The 20,734-nt window shown below is 37.8% G+C and overlaps 1 pseudogene; it reads right to left on the bottom strand.

The window, feature by feature from the left end:
• Positions 1 to 6,564: 6,564 nt before the first annotated feature.
• LOC149966629 (uncharacterized) lies at positions 6,565 to 7,215 on the bottom strand (annotated as a pseudogene).
• Between the last annotated feature and the right edge of the window lie 13,519 nt (positions 7,216 to 20,734).

The following is a 20,734-nucleotide window of genomic DNA, read 5'->3' as shown; positions in this document are numbered from 1 at the left end:
GGTCGGCCGACCGTCGATCGACTAGAAAATTTTACTTAATATGGATATATAACCGACTCTTAAATGACTACTGGCCGAATCTGAAATAACTCTGAGCCGACTTCAAGTAGACAGTTTAGCGACTCCGAAACGACGTTGGGCCGACGACCAATTTAACAGTATTTCCGACTCGACCAACAAAATGTACCAATTTGATTTCCTAAAAAAATATTTAGCTGTGTTTGTATTGGTAACATCTTTTTATAAGTTTGTAAACATGAATCAACGATCTATCGTAATTTCAGATTCAATCCAAGCAGTTTAATAGGCAAAAATGTTTTAGCAGTGCTCGCGGAACATTCCCTCGATTTGAGTTAACAATATATTTCCCTAAAATATTTAATTACACGAATATGACCTACTTGAGTTAAGAGATTTTTGAAAAAGCAAACATTTTCAGGCTGAATATATGATCTTTTTCGACAAAATAGAGTAAAGAAAAGAAATTATTTAAAAAACTGTTTTAATTGGTTTTATTAAATCGCTAATTTTCACAGTTCTGCGCGATTAATTTAAAAATAAACTGTTGGATATAAGTCGACCATTAGTCGTGTTATAAATGTGCAATGGCTTTTTCAAGTCACGACAGCAATTACAATTTAAGGTCCACGTTCGGACTCTAATTAATAGTTGCATTGATAAGACTTATTGGGTCGGTAAGTGGTCCAATCTATTAGGTCACCATACCGACTTTAAAAGGGATAAAAAACGAACTTACCTGCAATTATCGCAAAAACGTTTACGACTTTTAGAGTCGGCATCTGGACTAGGACCGAAAAGCAACTTTACGACCAAAGCCCGAGCCTAAATCAACTCTCTGTAATTAAGGCGCGGCGTTACAGGGTTAACAGACTTACCAAAGATTGTCAAAACACGTGGAATAAAAGTGACTACTCATATTTTATTCTACGTGTTGGTTGGGTTCGAGTAACAATATTTTAAACATTGGCGGCTATTTTCCAAGATGGCGGACAATCCTACTAAAATTGATTCCGGTGTCTTGGTTTTTCGTATAAACCCTCTAGCATCAGAATCGATACGCAATAGAAATACGCAATTTTAGGAGTCGGTTAACCATCACATTAATAGTCGTTATAGAGTCACGGTTTGAAATTGGGCCGACTGTGGCCTAACGTCGTTCTGGAGTAAGAAACAGGTACATTTTTAGTCGGCACAGAGTCATACTTTAAAGGCCGGCCGACCATAACTCCCTAGGGCATTTCGACTGAAAGACCAAAGGTCGGCCGACCGTCGGCCAGCCTAGCCATTTGAGGGCTTTGTCCGACGTCGGCTCGAATTAAATGTGCTACACGGCATAATAAGAAAGTTTGTTTCTTATTTACTATCTGAATTTCGTTACTCTTATAACCTAATACTAAACTTAGTAAGGTCGTTTTTGAGTCGGCAAGTAGTCCAAAAAATTAGGTCACCATACCGACCTTAAAAGGGATCAAAAGCGTACTTACGCGAAATTATCTCAAAAAGGTTTAAGACCTTTAGAGTCGGCATTTGGACCAGGACCGAAAAGCGACTATTCGACTAAAGCCCGACCCTAAATCGACTCTTTGTGCTACAGGGGATTGTTCTCGTAACGGAAATTGGGCTGCTCTAGACCTGCCGTGCATCAACAGCCCGATTATATGAGATTTCCGACTCTACGAGAGATCTTTCTACTACAGATCAACCGATTGTCGACCCTTACTACACACCGTCGGGGACTAACTCCAACGTAACTTCAGCGCAACGGTACTCGATAAACCAAGATGGATAATACCAAAAGTAAATAGGGGGAGAAAGACTGGCACTTGGGTCCAACCGCACGACGTCTTATTTGAGGGGTAAAATTTTTGGGCTTCGGAAATGACTTCCCCCTCGCCTCTTTACAGGGACACAAAGGTATCGGTTGTACTCCGCCACGTTAAAAATAGTTATCTATAAAATACGTGATTATTAAATTTTTGCTTTCGATAATTTGGTTAATTTAGTTCCTAAATAAAGTAGATATATGATAGAAACAAAAATGCGACATTTTAAAAATAATAACACGAATTTTGAAAAGAAATAAACCGTAACTAGAATAACGCTCACTTAAATCGTGGAGAGCGTGGCGCCATCTAAGAGCAGAGATCGGGACTAATTGGTAAATCTACGATGTTAAGGCCTAACAATTTGCAAGTTTAACTTTTTTGTTTATTTTACAATCGATATAGTAATTATTAATTAAAATCAACCGTTATCGAAGGAAATAATGGTCAGCATTTGACAGAGAGACTATTTGAAATCGCGAAGCGGTGACTTGGTTGCCAGGGAATAAAATTCAAAATTTTCATCTTGAGCGCGGACTGGAATACCAGGCAGGACATTGCAACTATCTATTAGCAAGAGTACTTTCGCAAGCCGATGAATCACTCTCGTACTATTTAGAGATCTCAGATGAGAGGTTCCTTCGCAGAACGTGATATCATCTACGTCCTTGCCCAGGGTGACCTGACTACAGCTAGAATCTAACCTGGAGTCATTGTACAATCCATACTAGAATGAAGTTTTACCTATATCTCAACAATTATTTTAATCATCATATCACGGATCAGACCTAACCTCGACCAACATCTGAATCACACGCCAAAATGATCCTGGTCAGATACGAGATTTACATGGACCTCAACAAAATCCTCTAGTGAATGTTGTAAGTTTAGTTCTGATTAGTCAATATAGATAAAGAAGATTTGAAAAGATTTTATTACATTCTGCCTGCGTTCTCTTTGATTTGAGGGTTTATATGTGAGATCCGGAAATACAAATAGATAAGAACCCGCGTAAAAGGCGTGAAGCGCCATCTATTATAACAACTCTTTTTTATTTTATTTTTCTTTTTTAACAATAAAATAGTTTTGGTTTTCTGACGTAGCGTCCTGAGCGGGTAACCTGGTTCGCCCTTGGTACAGATGATGGTGAGCAAGTGAACGGTGGACAGGTCGATGGTATTGGTGATGGTGGAATGTACGAATGAGCTCTGGGCAGTAGAGTATTCTGTCGGTTGACGATAGGTGAACGGCTTTCCCAAGTCCCTGGTGCTGGAATGTCTTCCCGTGGAAAAAGTGGAACCGCCGGTAGTACTGGGTCTTCATGCGGAGGTTTAGGTAGTAGACCTGTTTCTTGGAGGTTGATAAGTTGAGGCAAAGGTATTGTAGAATGTCTTGCATATTAGAAGTTTCCTGTATCCTGCCTTTCATTATAAGAAGATTTTCAGTTTTGGTCTTTGGCAGTAGTCTGTGGCAACAGATGTACGGTCGGATAGGGGTCCGGTTTCTCCTGAGATTCTTGCCATCCCTCGTCTGTATATGGTATGAATGGGGTTCCAATGCTCTTGAGATGATCTCAGCTGGCAGCCAATAGCGGTGATCGTTCTCTAGAAATCCTATAATTGCTTCAGTATCAGTGTTACGCAGCTCTTTGGCCTCAATGAACTTGGAGAAGTAATCCACCAAGAGTACCAGTTTCTGGTTGTGAACCTGGAAAAGATCTGCGCCGACAGTCTCCCATGGTAGTTCCGGAACTTTGTGTGGGTGGATAGGTATCGCTGGATTTGCCGGGTCTCCAGTCCTGCAGACTTTACAAGTATTGATGTACTGAGTGATATCTGCTGTCATCTTCGGACAAAAAACATGCGTCCGAGCTTTTGATAGGCACGCGTTTACCCCATGCTGTAACCTGGGGAAAGAAGATGTAAGAGTTTATGTACAATTGCTGTGAGTGGCTTGTGATCAGTCTCTATATTGACGTGGGTTCCGGAAATGTAGTTCTTGAATCGTTCACAAGCGAAGAGGACTCCCCTAGTTCTTTTTCGATCTGCGAGTATCTCTGCTGTGTCTGGGTCAGGCTCGTTGATGCATATTCTACCGGTTTGCCATCCTGTATGAGAGTGGCCCCAATTCCGATTGCACTCGCATCGACGATGATCATACATGGGCGCAGAGATTGGTATATCGCCAAGACTGGCGCAGTAGATATTAGAGTTTTAAGGAGTCGTAGACGTTTTGCACGTTTGAATCCCAGTGAAAAACAGCATTCTTCTTAAGAAGGGCCCGCAATGGAGCAGCCTGTTCAGAGTATGCTGGAAGGGATCGCATTATATAGTTCACCATACCTAGAAAACGCATTAAGGCCTGTGCATCAGTAGGTGGAGGCAGATCGACTATGGTTTTTATTCTTTCGGGATCAACTGAAACTTTATCTGGTGTAATAATGTGGCCCAGATATTTTATCCGCTGTACGGCGAGTTGAATCTTTCTTGAGCTGAAAGTTAAGCCATTTTCGCGAGCAGTCTGTAAAACCTGAGTTAATAGATCATAATGTGCTTGAATACCAGTCGCAGCAAATAAGAAATCGTCAGTAGCAATATGGGTGTTCTTGAATTTGTCCAACGGGAAAAGTAGTGACATTTCCTGTTGAAACACTTCCGAAGCGGTACATATGCCATAAGGTAGGCGCAGGAACCGAAAAGTACCGAATGGGGTTCCGAATGTGCAGAGGAATGAACTTTCCTCTGTCAACTCGATTTGCCAAAAAGCGTTCTTGGCGTCTAAAACGGTAAACATAGTGCAACCGCTCAGCCTAGAAAAATATCTTGAGCTGTCGGTGATGGGAAGTGCTGACGGAGTATGGCATGATTAAGCTTTCTTGGATCCAAGCAAAGACGTAGGCTTCCATCGTAACTAAATCATCGTATATTTTGCGCCCAGCGGGACCCAAGGTATATAGGAATACGGCTTTTTGAGTACTTGTGGTTTCGGTTGATAACTTCGTGGCGACAGCAAAAATCTTGAAATTTTCCTTGTACGCGGTCCCGGCTGCGGCAGGATTGATACTGGACGGATCGAAATGCTCTGGACTCCGGAAGGTTGATGGCATTGCCATGGCAAAGGTTATATAGAGATAAAAAAAACTAACGAATAAACTTTAGCTATCCCACTTCTGACACCATGTTGTAAGTTTAGTTCTGATAAGTCAATATAGATAAAGAAGATTTGAAAAGACATTCTGCCTGCGTTCTCTTTGTTATAAGGGTGTATATACGGTGTGAGATCCGGAAATACAAATAGATAAGAACCCGCGTAAAAGGCGTGAAGCGCGATCTATTATAACAGTGAGTAATCACGATCAAATTCCGTACTTAAATCTATCTCAAGCCACTCCACAAGAAATCACAAGTTCATCATCAACTTCTACCAGGCCCTTGAATACTGCTCCGCTTGCTACGATGGAATAAAACCATCGTATCCGTATCCCGTCATCTCCCTTCCCATCAACATCCCCCCATTTGCTACATTTCTTTAAATCCTATCGATGAACAAGAAGTATTTCACTTACATTGTTAGTTTTAGGAGCAGGGAAGGAAATTTTAATCCACTGACATTCAGAATCGAAATATTCCGCTATCGTAATCTACGGTGGTGCTCAAATTAGCATGTCCTTAGAGGCAAAATTTGAGGTGTGAGGGTATTATCTCACTCGCCAATCGTAAAAGAATATGTAAATTAAATTTCTTTAACTTCATTCTCTCAATTTCTCAAATTTAACTCAACGTCGCGTCGTCCCGAGCTCAGAAGCATAGAAATCGGATAACAAACTAGAACGCTTAATCGAATGGCTGGCAGACCACCGATTAGATTCTTGGCTAAAACGATAGTAACACCATCTACGCCAAGTGCACGAAGCTTTTTTTATCTAGTGATCAGGTCTACGTGGTGAAAAACGTAGGCACTTATGCAAATAACCATTTACAGGTGTTGTTGATTCAATAGTGGTCTTTTCCACTTTCTTTAACGGATTTAGCTGTAAGTACAAAGGGAGAGAAGGCTGTAACTATCCAGAATGTGGTTTTCGGATTCATAATTTTCGAAAGGTAGGTACAGCATTTCTTTGTTATTTTACGGGATGATAGATTCACTTTTGAATAATTGTTGTAACTTATCTTTATTATTAAAAAAATAGTTTACTGTATTTAGGGCTAGTTAGGAAGGCTTAGGCTTAGCCTTTGCTATCTGATTCTGTCACTCTTGTAAGCTAATGTTATGCAATTATACATGTATGTTACCTAGCTAGCTCATATCCAAAAGTTAAATTCTTCTTCACTGTTTGTTTGGGAATTTTACATTGGTCGCATAGGCCTAACTATTTATAATACTTAGTTTATAGTGTTATATTTGGTGCGCTTATAATCATTTCGACGTTTAAGGTTAAAAATACAAATGGGTTTATTGATATAAAAGAATATTACATGACAAAGTTACAAAATATATCGAGACTGCTTAATTACTGCGTAGTCTCTCAAACAACGTTTGTTTTTGTTTTTATACATTCGGTAAACAGATGTCGGTATCATCGCTAGTGGCGCACATTTCAAAGTTAAAATGTCTACGAATTCACTCCTAACACTCCTCCTGGATCTATGATCCCTATTCTTCTATGATGTTTGTGCATTCGTGGACTTTAGTTAACTGGTCGGCAATTTTCAGTTCTGAACTAACGTATTAATTTCAATTGTATTATCTGGGTTAAGTCTATGTATTTAGACCGGTCCGACGTAGTTGGATTTTCGGCTAGTTTCATTGCACCTTGGTTATCGATGTTAACTTCCAAGTTACTTCCTAGGAATTCGTGCTGACCAATTTCTTGTAAAAGATTTCGTATCCATGTACATTCTTTTCCACATTTGCTCAAAGCAACGAACTCCGCTTCGACAGTGCACAGTTCTGTACATCTCTGCTTCTTGCTTGACCAACTAACAGCTGCTCCTCCTACTTTAATGATGTATCCACTAAATGATCGTCTGTCGATAATATCAGATCCCCAATCCGAGTCTGTGTATACTTCTATTTTCTTTTGACTCTTCTGGTAATGCAATGCTAATGATTTGGTACCATTGAGGTATCGCAAAACGTGTTGCATCCCGGTCCAGTGTTCTTTGGAAGGGTTTTGATTGAATTGGCTTAAGTAGCCAGCAGCGAACGACAAATCTGGACGTATATGAGTGGCCAAATACAACAGACTTCCAATCGCTTGTCTATATAAGGCAGCTTTTTCTTCACTCCGTTCTTGGCCCTTTTCGCAGCTTTTATATTTTACTCCTAGACACAGCGGTGTAGCTACGCTTTTAGAGTTTAGCATATTCATATTCTTTAGTAGCTCAGTTGCGTATAGGGTTTGGTCCAAAATAATAGAGTCTTAAATCATTCTCACCCTGATTGATAGAATGTGTCTCGCATCCCTTAGGTCTTTGACTTCAAACTGACCGTTAAAAGCATTCTTTAGGTTTTCAATTTCTTCTAGTTTTCCATATCGTACTAAATCGTCCACATAGGTGGTGACTATTAGTTCTCTATTTGTGCAATAATATACGCATGGATCCGCTCGAGATCTTTGTAGCCCTTGTGACTTGAGGAATTTATCGAGATGTCTATTCCACAATCTTCCAGATTGATGTAGTCCGTATATGCTCTTCTTCAATTTTAGAATGTAATCTTCTTCGTATAGGTTCGGTTTTGTAGGGATACTAGGGAATGTGCTTCTCAGTTCATCGCACAGTTCGCGAAAATTATCGGGTATTTCGACGTAAACCTCTTCGTCAATATCCGCGTTTAGATACGCTGCTTTTATGTCTAAATGGTGTATTGCCCAATTTTTCTCAGCAGCTATCCCGAATAAAATTCTCGTGGTCTTCATATGTACAACTGGCGAATATGTTTGGTCAAAATCCAATCCAGGTCGTTGAGTATTGCCCAATGCCACTAATCGAGCTCGATGTCTAGCTAAATTCCCCTCTCGTCATACTTCGTTTTAAATATCCATTTGCTGCGAATTTGGGCTCTCAGAAAATTCGAATGTTCTGGTACGTAAAAGGTTTTCCGCTTCTTCAAGTATGGCTGGTTTCCATTTCGAACTATCTGTTCTACCCATTGCTTCTTTTTGGAGTTTGCGGGTCTGAATCTTTCTTCCAGGGTGGTCTTTTGAGTGGTCTGCCGGCTCTCGATGTCGCTTGCTGTGGGGTTTGTTCTTAATTCATCGTCGCCGGTGTTACCGTTTTCCTCGTCGTCAGAAGCAGAGTTGAGCATCTTCGCCTCACGGACTGCCTTTGAAGAAGCAATTTACCTTCACTAGACTTTTTCGCGAAGTAATCGAATTCCTACCAAAAAGTCAAGTAGCCTTCACAAGTTGAAAGTTTTAAAACAATAAAACGTATCTAGTTTGTTTGTTCGGACATTTGAAAGTTAAAAATATCATCCGTCAAGTTGTGAATCAAACATTTTCCTGAACACCGTTCGGTTTTATAGATGGTAGTAAAAAATGTTTCATACTAGTTTAGCCAAAATGGTCTGAAATATCTTCAATCGTAAAAAAAATCACGCAAAGGTGTTTTGAAAACCGTCGAACGAAGAAATTTTTAGAGAGTGAGTTGTGTGAAAGTATAAAGCTTTAGTTCTTTCTATAGCAACATTCATTCTTCAAAATAAAATTCGTACTATCATTATACTTATTTGATTCTAGCGACATCGCAATTGTGTGAAAAATGTATGCAAGTATTAACGTGATTAAAATTCGTAAGGCCATAAATCAGTTTTTTACTCTTTACACACAGGGCCGGCTTGGTGTTTTGCGGGGCCGGGTTCGAAATACACTTGCGGGGCTCTCGCCTTTCGGATTTCATAACCCCTATAGATTTATCCTCCTTTTTACCCCGTCGTTTTATTGATCAAATATTGCACTATTTTAAGTTTCTAAAATTGGAAGACATTCATTTTTTTTTCATAGTTCATTTACAGTTGTAACAGTTACTTGTTACCTTTACCCTTTAAAATTAACACCTAGATCTTTTGGCAGAAAAATCTTTTATTACGTCATCAAATTCTAATGATTTCGCCACTTTATTTTCGATTGACAATAAGGCTAGTGATGACAGTCTCTCTTGCCTTATAGTTATCTTAGATAGTTTTTAATTAATTTCAATTTTGAAAAAGATCTTTCTGCTGAGGCTACTGAAACTGGAGTGGTCAACAAAATTTTCAAAGCTATTACAATATTAGGGTACAAATCAATCATGTTATTTTTAGTTATATAATTTAAAGTATCAATAGCTGTCAAGACTGTTACAGGAATAACATCTCTAAACAACTGAAACTCTTCAAATAATTCTCCTCCGTCTACATCGTCAATTAACGTAGTTTCAAGATTTCTCAAGAATTTTGTAGATCTTCCGAAATGTTATTTATTGCAACCCCACCATATAAGAAGCCAAATACATCTTTGCGCTCTCTGTGCAGTTTAAATCTACTTTCCATGGCGGATAACGCGTTATCAACTATTTAAAAAAAAAAATTCGTTTTAAATTGAACTTTACCATTGTAAACTGTTTCATCGGAACCCTCATAACTAAACATTTTCTTTTTTTTTCGGGTCCTAACTTCCCTAAAAACTGGTTGAATATCCAATTCAACAGCTATCTGTTTGACCTTCTCATCAGCATTAAGAAAACCATTATCCCGATAAGTTTAAAAAAAAATTACAGTTTCTCCTAAATGTGTCGCTACGTCCATTGACACTTTTCGGATTTGCATTATTTTGCTGACTATATTAACTTTAGTTAACATTTCGTACCAAATAATCAAACTAACGATGAAATCAAAAGACGTAAGTTCTTGAATTAAACCCTGAGCTTCGCTCTTAATTTTCACATCTGAAGCTCTTTCGGAAATCTCGCTTAGTGCTTTTAAAAAGGCCGTAATTTGAAATCCAACAGCTCTAACGCTCTCGGCACGGCATTCCCATCTGATTTCCGATAATGGTTTCGGTGTTAAATTTTTGACGTGAGTTTTAAGAATACCCCATCAAGATGTCGAAGCGGAAAAAATTGTATACAAATTCTGCATTACACCAAAAAATGACACAGCCTTTACTGACGACTTTGCAATGTCCCCCAGCATTAGGTTCAGATTATTGCAGCCACATGTAGTAAAGAAAGGCCTAGGATATTCCCTTAAAAATCGCGCCTGTACACCTTTATTTATACCTCTCATATTGGCGACGTTACGGCGCCAATATGAGAGGTATACGGTTGTCGTATCCTTGACCACGGCAATCGGAAAGTTTCCGTCCATTCATAGCTAAAAACTCCTTCAGCGTTTCATATAAACCCAACCCAGTTGCGTCATCTACTTCTAAAAATCCTAAAAAGTATTTTTTAACTTCAGTTTCAGAATCGCAAATATCTACAATTCGAATAATAATTGAAAGTTGTTCTTTATGGCTAACATCGGGAGTGCAATCTAATAAAATCGAAAAATATCTGGCAGACTTAATGTTCTCCAATATTTTTCCTTTGGTTTTATACGCCTTACTCCTAATAAGCTCATCCTGAACTGAATGAGACAAATAGTGGTTAGGAAACTTATTCTTTTGGTTTTTGGTAATGAGGTCTAAATGATCTTGCATAACAGGATCGAATTTTCCGAGAAGCTCGATTAACCCAAGAAAGTTTCCGTTATCAAGCGTATACAAAGTGTCACAAGACCCCCTAAAGGCCAAATTGCGTTCACTTAAAAATAAAATAACTTCTATTATTCTCTTAAATATATTTTCCACCTCAAAAATCACTTTTGATTAGTTTTTCGTTTTCTTCGTCTATAGTTTTTCCGGTTTTCAAATGGTTTTCCGTTTCTATCCAATTTCTAGTTTTTTTATTTATATTTAAGATGAATGATTAAAGTCAAATTCTTGATCATTTTGACAAACCATTCGTCGTTTTTTATAAAAAATAATATCAGACCTTAAATTTTACACATACTTTTAAAAACGTACGATAGGATAGACAATATTTATTTTTAATAGACTATTCATAAATTTGTGATAAACAACGAGTCTGAACACCGTCTTACCGATATTGATAAAAGTTTAATATTAGGGGATCTTCGGTGAGAAAAATAATTCAATTTAAATGGTTTGAAGACGAAGTTATGGTATTTTGGTCACAAAAGCTTCGGGTTCAAAATTTCCGTATGACAAAATCTACCTTTTCGATTCTCCGCGATCAATAGGTGGTTCTACAAAAGATTTTCGCTATTCGCTAGCGAAACGGGTATAGGCGGCGCCACAGTCGCTACCCCTGCAGCTTGGTTTGTCTGCGTACTTTGTTGATCAAAACAAACGATTAATATGGCGGATTGTAGGCGCAGAGGTATCATAAATTGCCTTTTTGTAGTAATACTGCCTTTAAAAATATTACAATTCGAGTAAATGGTGAGAAAAGAACGTTGGAGTTATCGTTTCACAATTTTCCGAAATACAAAAATCTTTTTAATGTGTGGTTAACTAATATAAAATCAGGGAAGATGCCTAGTTAGTGGGCACAGATTTGCAGCGCCCATTTTAAAGATAAAGACTTTTTAGAAAGAAATGGTGAGACACAAATTTTACTTGTTATTACTGATTTTAAAGTTAATATTATTAAATATATATCATAATAACTGTCATTTAGATTAAGAGAATTCAAGAGACGCATGAAATGCAGTGCCATTCCAAGCAATAATTTACCATGTAGACTTATTACAAATCCAATGTAACTAAATAAAAAGAGAGGACCCTACGTTTTGTGAATCGTTTTAAAGGTGATCTGTTTTATTATATACTGCAAAATAAGGAAATGCTAATGAATTAAATTAATTTTAGGTCAAGCCGTTCGATTGTCATTATCGCTGGAAAATATTACATTGAGGCCCACAAAATTATGCGTTAAAAGGGCATATTTTTCTATTTTGTATTGGACCCCAATTTTCCTATCTTTGCCACCCTGATGGTTCGGTATGAGTTTTCGAGTTGATTAATAACATTTCGAGCTATTGCCGCAGATAACAATATGATTAAAAATAATACTGTAAATTCAAATGGTTTTTATTTTTAATACTTATTTGCATATCTTAACATTTTATTCACCTCTATTGTAATTTCTAATTAAGTGGTTTCTTCAATGAATTTAATTGCTTTTAACTTTGAATTAATTCTATAATATATTTGTTTTTGCCTTTTTAGTTAACATGGCTTTGAGTAGAAAATTCATAACATAAATAGTTCAGTTCATTTGTTATCTACAAATACTAATTGGCCAAAATTTAAAATAGGAACTAATTTAACATATTAAAAATATAACTTTCCTTGACTAGAAGTGTAAATTTAATTTTAACTTTTCTTTAACTAAAATCTAAAATAAAAATTATATATTTGGACAACGTTTTTCTTCAAATATTGTCAGTCTCTATTAATATCAATTAAAAATAGCCCTTGAGAGAATAGACAAAAAAATGAAAAGGCCTAGCTGAATTTTTCCATAGTAGCCTCTACAATCGTTAGCCAGTAGATTCCTTCCTTTCCAACTTAGTTATTTTGTGCCACTGCCTCTTCAATTGATATTATCTTCCCTACAAATGGACTCTCCACAAATATTTCATCCCGACTAAAAGCTAGAAATACATTTTTGAGACTAACTAAGTGACCAAATAAGAGTACATAAACCTTTTTGAGCCAGCCAAATTTAACCCTCGCAACTCTAACCATTTTATTACCGTACAATACCGTAGGCACAGTTAGTTCTTTTCCTTCATTTTACCCCACTTCTAAAGTCAGAAAGTTGGGATAGCTCTCAGTATCTTTATATATAAAATAGACCAACAATTTACTGCATGTTTGCAAAAGCCTGAATTTCTAGAATAATAAGTAAAACAGGTTACATTAAAGAATTGGGTTTTAATAAAAAATATATTTACCCACTATTGCATGAACAATGGACACTTTCAATGCTGTGTTTTCCATCACCAACTTCAAATTTAACTTTTGTTTTAAGCATCCGCACACCTTATTCTATGGATCAAGAGTAGACTACTCTCCAATATACTTAAAAATTTCAATCATGGAGCGATTCACTAATATACCAAATAAAATTATTTAAAATACATTATACATTATACAAAATGCTGAAGCTACTAGTTTATGAAATTAGAACAATCTGGGCTTGTTCTAATGTGAAGATAATAATAAACTTCCTACATACCTTTAAAACTTTCAAACTGATCCCGTGTGTGAATTCTCCAAGGCCTACTCATAGTGTTATTAAACTCGAATATTTATACTTATATTTACGAATTCAATACCTATTGACAGTTCAAAATTAATAAATAAATGTCGTATATACACCTTTGTTAATACAAAACATTCGAACACGCTTTAAAAAATATGCTAAAATCGTTAGTAAAATGTTTTAATTGATGTTATAAAACGCGCATTTTCGCATAACGCCATTACCCGTATCACCCAAATATAGTTCTAGGCAGTGTGACTAGGTGGCGCAGCTGTAGTTTTCGGTGGCGAATAGAGGCTCATGGGAATTCAGTATGTTTGAGCAAGGCATCGTCTGCTAAGATCCGGCTGCTGATACTAAGGCCCGCGTATAGACAATTTTAGATTTAAATATTAACAGCGTTACAAATAGATAAATAAAGGCTAGGGTTGTATTAAAAATATCTTTTTATGTGTTATGTATATTATAAGGTAGTCTGGTTTTAGTTATTTTTTATTTACTAACCTTGAAAGATATAAAATACTCAGCAAAAATAAATAATCTTCTATAGCAGTTAGAACTTTCACTTTACTGTTAAACTAAACGACAGGTAAGCCTGATCTTAAATAGCGGACGACACTAAATTATCGGCCAACTTCGAGATTTCATTTTAACCGTAGTGACGCAAACTTACTGAAAACACGTGACCACCGATCTTTTGTAAAAACACCTATTGAAGCCTTATATTGAAAAACAAGATACACAAATGAGAATGGGTACGTCCACTGTTGGAATAATTGTTCTCGACTTTTGTCGAGCTGTTACCGAAAACCTCATCGAAAATTATATTACGCGTTTCGTCATCGGACCATGTATTACCACGTTCAGTCATCGTGAATACGAACCATTAAACCACTGATAATTTTCATTTGACGACTATTTATATTATTAAACCACGAGATTGCTTAAAAAACATTCAGCTACCTTATAACATAAACATAAAACTATTTTACCTAAAAAAATGTGCTTGGCACTAGGGTTATTAAAAAATGGTTGTATTATTTAAAAAGAATAGCTCGATAACTGATATTTATTTTAGATAAACGTTCACCTTCATACAGTATATTATTATTATATTTAAATAGACTTAATTTTAAATTTTTTAATATTTAATTTGTTAGGTAACCAAAAGTCATATATTACTAACGTTATTCGATATAAATATTTTATTTAAAGATTGCAAAAGAAATATTTTTAATAAAATGTTACTGGCACGGTTGGTGCGTCCACACGCACTTTAAAAATGACGGAAAGCGCGCCGAATACGGTTAAATCGATTCGAGACTACCTCTCGAGGTAGTCTCAGCCCCGGTCGAACCCGCGCCAAATTTTGTCGTGTGAACACGGTTGTTCCAGGCTCGGCCCACTTCTAAACCGCTCTTAAGTGTCCGTGTGGAAAGGGCTTTAGAAATTTTAGATGTATAATAAAATAGGTGAAATGATCCCACAATAGTTCTTTCTATAAAATAACCTTGGCCATCTTGTTGAAATGTTGCCTCCCCGCTTCAGCTGTGGATCCGTTTTCTCTCCCACTAAAGAGTTTATGAACTCATTCTTAGGCATTGGCTGAACTATTCCAGGACAACATTTCAACAAGTTGGCCAATCGTAAAGACATTTTATAAAATCAACTATTTATTTGAATATGAAAAAAAAGGTTGTCAAAATCACTTATTTTCTAATATAAAAGTGAAATTTGCGGGGCCCTTATATTCTAGCTAGCGCGGGGGTGGGTGCGACCGCACCCTTTGCACCCGCATCACGCCGGCCCTGAAATTACACATGTTTTAGGCGCTAAAGCTTCGCGTGCTTCTCCTCCCCCTCTACTTCCGAAAAATGTTATAACCCTTTAAGCGATATATTAATCATTCAGTAGCACAACTAACGTACCTAAGGCTTTTTAGTGCCTTTGTGTAAGCTAAAGTTTCAGCTCCATGCTGCGCACCTTTTCATACGTCATTCTCTACGGGTAACTTTGCCTACACCTAAAAATTATAGGGAGTAGTTTTTACTATACTCCATTTTCACTCCTCTTTCGGCCACCCTCTTAACATTAACACAGTGCGTTCTCACGAATTAAAATGTAAAAATTACACTTCGTAAGTAAGGACATTTACTTATGCAAAAACTACTTTTTTCCAAATATAATTGATATATAAATAATAATTTAATCTCGGGTTACTTTCTATCTACTCATTTCTGGTACTGCTATTGCGTAACCAATAGGCTATTGAAAGTCAGGTATCGAGTACTTGATTAAGAACAATATTTACTAATTCGGGTAATCGAGTACTCGGCTAATCGAGCAGTGGCGTAGCCAGGGGAGGGCACAGGGGGCACGTGCCCTCCCGAAACCTATGGTTCTTTATACAATTTTTTTATTTTTTGTTTTAGTATTTTTCAATGTGTGCCCCTCCCGAAACCAAATCCTGGCTACGCCCCTGGATTAAATCGATTCTCTAGCAATAACCTTTGGTTAATTTATGTATTCATTTGGATTTAGTTTTTAAATGTTCGATAATCGACACTACCAGGAGCCGTCGGATGGTACCCATTTTGTTAGCTGGGCATTTAAGCCTCACGGCCCACCAAAGCGCTATTCAATACACTACACAAACCCGAGTCACGAGTGGCGAATGACGATTCTGACGAAGCAAACAAAATTTAAACTTTAAAATTATTTTGACGTTTGTAAATTCGCGACCGAAATAGTTTTAGGTAGCGCTGCGGCGCTAAAGTTTTCTAGCCACTTCTGGCGTGTAGCGTCTGCTAGAATCAAAAATTCATAAATCCGGGAGTAGATGGTGTTTTGCGCGTATTGTAATAATGAAGACAGTAACTCCAAAGGGAAATGTCGTCTGCTGTGTCGTCCTTAGTTAGCCTTCTCGCGTACTGTGACCGTGACGTCACGATTCCGTTGAACAACAAAATAACCGGCTCTTTGAATTGCTTATTTCGTTTAGTCTCCGACTACAAACGTGACATCAAAACCAGAAGTGAATAAAATCGTTCAGTAACGAATGTGCATTCAACGGTTCTACCTTTGTGGTTACTGAACGCGGTCCCTGTAGAGTGGAAGAAACCATTTTGGGAGGGGTGATTCCATACTATCTTTTTTTTGAAATTGTATTCTTATTATTGTATTATTATATTATTTTGTTTATGAGGGTGACAAGAAAGAAGAAAAGATATTATTTTTAAAAATAATTAAAGGGTGCATTACCTTTAAGGATTTCTTTGTTTTAAAGCGGAAATTTTGTATTTGATAGAATAATTTGATAAAAAATTTAATTTTGATCAAATTTTTAAACGTCACGTCGCTCTATTTGGTCAAATTATTTAGTGATTTTCGAAATTTGATCCGACAGATTGTTCCCAAAAACCGACGTATTTGGTATTTGCCAAATACCTAAAAAAAGCACTATTCGCACAAACTTAAGCGTGGTTCGAGAGTACAGAAGAACATTTTGGACGGGGCCACAAGGGGTTGTTGAGGCAGATTTTCGAGTGACAATATTAAATTATTTTTTTGCAGAAAAATACGGAAAATTTCTCGGAAAAAGGGTATCGGTAATTTTCCGGAAAATTTTCCGACTTACAACATTGATACTGTTTGACGAGAATATGGTTGGAGATTTTAATTCTTAATTTTAAAACAAATACCTGAACTAATACAAAATATTAGGTGTCCACATAAAATAAGGTAGGCCTATTTACATTGTAATAATCTTTTTACATTATTATTCTTTAATGAAAAAGATGCTAATTATAATTTACAAAATGTTAAGTTAAAAGGAACCACCTATGGACTGCATTGTAAAGGATGAAAAAATTGGCAAAAAAAAATTACAAAAGACAATTCGGTAACGAAGCCTTGGTCTCACGTTTTAAAAAGACCAAGTGACTTTTTCTGGTCTGACGTTTTCCTTATTTTTAAAGTTTTACCGTTGGGTGGCACCACTAGCTCATTTGCTTATCTTATTGGCCGCGTAGTTATAAGAGAGTCATGTCCTACTTTTATTGGCTCATGCCTTAAGGGAGTATAAAGAGAATCGAAACCGTGATGACTGGGTTTTAAATTAACTAGCGAAAATTCTAAACTTGTCAAGTTAAGATTGGTGGCATAAAGGCTAAATTCGTTAATCCACCAAAAACACACGCACTTTGTAATTATACTTCCTATAAGAAAAATGTCGTCACGGCGCAAGTGGATTTTGACCTACATCTACCAGGGTGCACTGGGCTCTATGGGCCTACTTTCCCTTGTGGGCAATTCGCCTCTGTCCAATTGCCATTTTATCGATAGATAGATTAAAATTGCGCTTTTCTCCGGTTTATCTATGAATTCAGTAAAAATACCGTAGTGTACGGCAAAACAGCTGTCCCGGGGACTGCGAGAGTGGTCTTGGAGATTAGCGGGTCTTTTAAATTTCAGTTGAAAGGAGAAAAACCTGTGCAGTTTCCCAAGAGATCACGCTTACCCGGGAGAGGGGACCGGTGCAATTTCCCATCAGATTACGCTTACCCGGGAGAGGGGACCTGTGCAGTCTCCCATCAGATTACGCTTACGCGGGAGAGGGGACCTGTGCAATTTCCCAAGAGATCACGCTTACCCGGGAGAGGGGACCGGTGCAATTTCCCATCAGATTACGCTTACCCGGGAGAGGGGACCTGTGCAGTCTCCCATCAGATTACGCTTACGCGGGAGAGTGGACCTGTGCAATTTCCCAGGAGATTACGCTTACCCGGGAGAGGGGACATGTGCAGTCTCCCATCAGATTACGCTTACGCGGGAGAGGGGACCTGTGCAATTTCCCAGGAGATTACGCTTACCCGGGAGAGGGGACCTGTGCAATCTCCCATCAGATTACGCTTACCCAGGAGAGGGGACCTGTGCAATTTCCCAAGAGATGACGCTTTAACATTTTTTTTACTTTTTAACGCTGTTGCGCGGTTAACAGGTCGGTTGGTAAAATTAAAGGGATCTGCGTGTAGGATACATAGTTTATTCACCTTAAAGTAAATTTCCACCCTTAGCCTTGGTTTCCAATCACTCGCGAAACATTACGTTTCACAGCTAAAGTTGAAACATGCAAAGGCTTTTACGCGCGTAAAGAAAAATACATTATGACTCGCGCAAATGAAAACCAATATTTAAGCTTAATTTCAAGCCTAGCGGATGAAGAGTTAGGTCATAAGTATATAACATTTTTCAATAATAACAATGGTGACAACGTTAATAGGTTAGTCAGGTGACGATTCCTTTTTAAATACTCTCGTTACAAATAACTTTTTTTCTAAAAAAAGTACCATCCGACTACGCCACTGCTATAAACAATGATGAGCTTGGCCGAAGCTACGACTGCTTGAACTCTAATTCAGCTTTTTTGAAAGATTTTTTTTCTCAGTGCGGATGATACTTTTTGAAGTTGAAGTTTAACCTTCATTGTCCAGTGAAAAACTTCAATGGAAAGTTGACTAGAAAACTGTGATAAAAATTATGAAATTTTATCTACACCTTTCGTTTTATATAAAAAAAATAGTACAAGGAAATACACACCTTTTTCTTATCAATATCAACCATCAACAATTTATCGCTCGAGCAACCTTTAATCTAGTAAAATTATTTCAAATGCTAACTTGTAATCGTCATAATATCTTTTTTTAGGCTATCAGCATATGTATATCTTCTTGCGAAGAAACGCTTTAGTACAAACTCCGTAAAAACCTTCAAACGAAGATAATATTAATTGGAAGAATATAAAACAGTTTCGCGTAGTAAAGACGAAGTTTCGTTCACTGAGTGATAGTTTCCTTCGCGCAAGGAAGGTTTCCGTGCTTTCGAAAGTTAGAGTCCTATTCTTCTTTCAGAATAAGAAGGTTTCATATGGCGGAATTGGAAACTTCACTGGGCGAAGGAAATATTCGAAAAGCAAAATATTCGTAAAATGCCCACCTCTGGTCAGATGTAACATCCTCGTCTGAGGTACCGTTCGCGTCCTCTTCAGTAGAGCTTCTCGTAGGCAAGCTTTCATACTCATTTTCAGACTCGCTATAAGGTGGTGTTGCGTCTTCAGGAGTAACCTCTGGTTCGTTGCGCTCCACATTGAAGTTACACCACATATTTGTATTGTTTTCTTTTTCTTTCTGAGTCTTGAGAGGAAAAACATTTTCCTCAAATGTTACGTCGCGGCTTATGAAAACTTGGTCCTTTTCTGGATCCCAAAGTCGGTATGCTTTTGCATGATTGTCATATCCAATGTAGACGCGAGCTATTCCCTTATTAGCAAATTTGGTAGATCGGCGTTTCTTAACCGCCCAGGCTCGACATCCAAAAACCCTTAGGTGCGATAAGTTGACGGGTTTACCCTTCCAAAGTTCTAAAGGAGTTACACCTTTGTTCGCGACTGTTGGGCATCGATTTCTGACATAAATTGCAGTATTTACAGCATCAGCCCAAAATGACGTGGTCATTCCAGATTCGAGCAACATACATCTGGCTGTGTCAAGAATCGTCAGGTTTGCTCGCTCCGCTACGCCATTTTGTTGGGGTGTTCCTGGGAAGGTTAGTTGTCTATCTATCCCCAATTTCTTGAGATTTGCCTTGAAGGAGTTTCCTAAATATTCACTTCCGTTGTCGCTTCTAAGTACAACTATTTTCTTTCCTTGGAAATTCTCGACTCTTCTTCTGTATTCGTCAAATTTATCTTCAACTTCGCTCTTTCGTTGTAACATGTGTACTTCTGTATATCTCGTGTAATCATCTGTAAATGTGACGAAATATTTACTACCACCTTTAGAAATCGGCGTTATAGGTCCCACCACCATGTTGGAGTGTATTAGTCTCAGATCTTCCGTCTCTCTCGTTAGACTTCGTTTTGGAAACGGTTTTGTTTTAATTTTACCCAGCATACAGACTTGGCAGTTGCCTTCCTTCGACTCTTCGTCAATTTCTACAGATATTTGGTGCCAAGCTCTCGAACCGCAGCGATATGTAGATGACCCAACCGTTTGTGCCATAGGTCTTCTGATTTTGACTTAGCGTTAGTCAACAATGTTTTGCATGGCTTTGTATTGTTCTCTTCTCTGAAATAATACAGGCTGTCTTCTTTCTTTCCTGTGGCGATGACGTCACCATTTTAAGCGATTGTAGCTAAGTGAAACATTGAGCCCTTTTTCCATGATTTGTGACGCGGATAATAGGTTTCCTCCCAAATCCGGTACATATAGCGTGTCGCGTTAGGTTAACAACCAACCTCCACATTCTTGGTCTAGTAAAATGCAAACGCTTCCTTTTCCTGTACTTTTTTTTAAATAGAGCTAATACCCAAGGCACCACCTTCGACCACATAAGCAATGTTGCTTGTGCGTGATCAAGGAACAGGTGGCCGGGTTACAATGCGTAAGAGGGTGGTGGCAAGCCCTTCATGCCACGCGAGCCAACAGCTCCCTACACTTACTATTACCGTTAACCTCAGCAAGTTTTTATGGGAAGGGGAAACCGAAGATCTCAGTGGAAAACCCCTTTAACCAG

This window comes from Leiobunum rupestre, chromosome 1 (assembly GCF_980474605.1).
Source record: "Leiobunum rupestre chromosome 1, qqLeiRupe1.1.hap1, whole genome shotgun sequence".
Lineage (NCBI taxonomy): Eukaryota > Metazoa > Arthropoda > Arachnida > Opiliones > Sclerosomatidae > Leiobunum > Leiobunum rupestre.
Note: the sequence above shows the minus strand (reverse complement) of the source record. Positions and strands in the feature narration are given on the sequence as shown.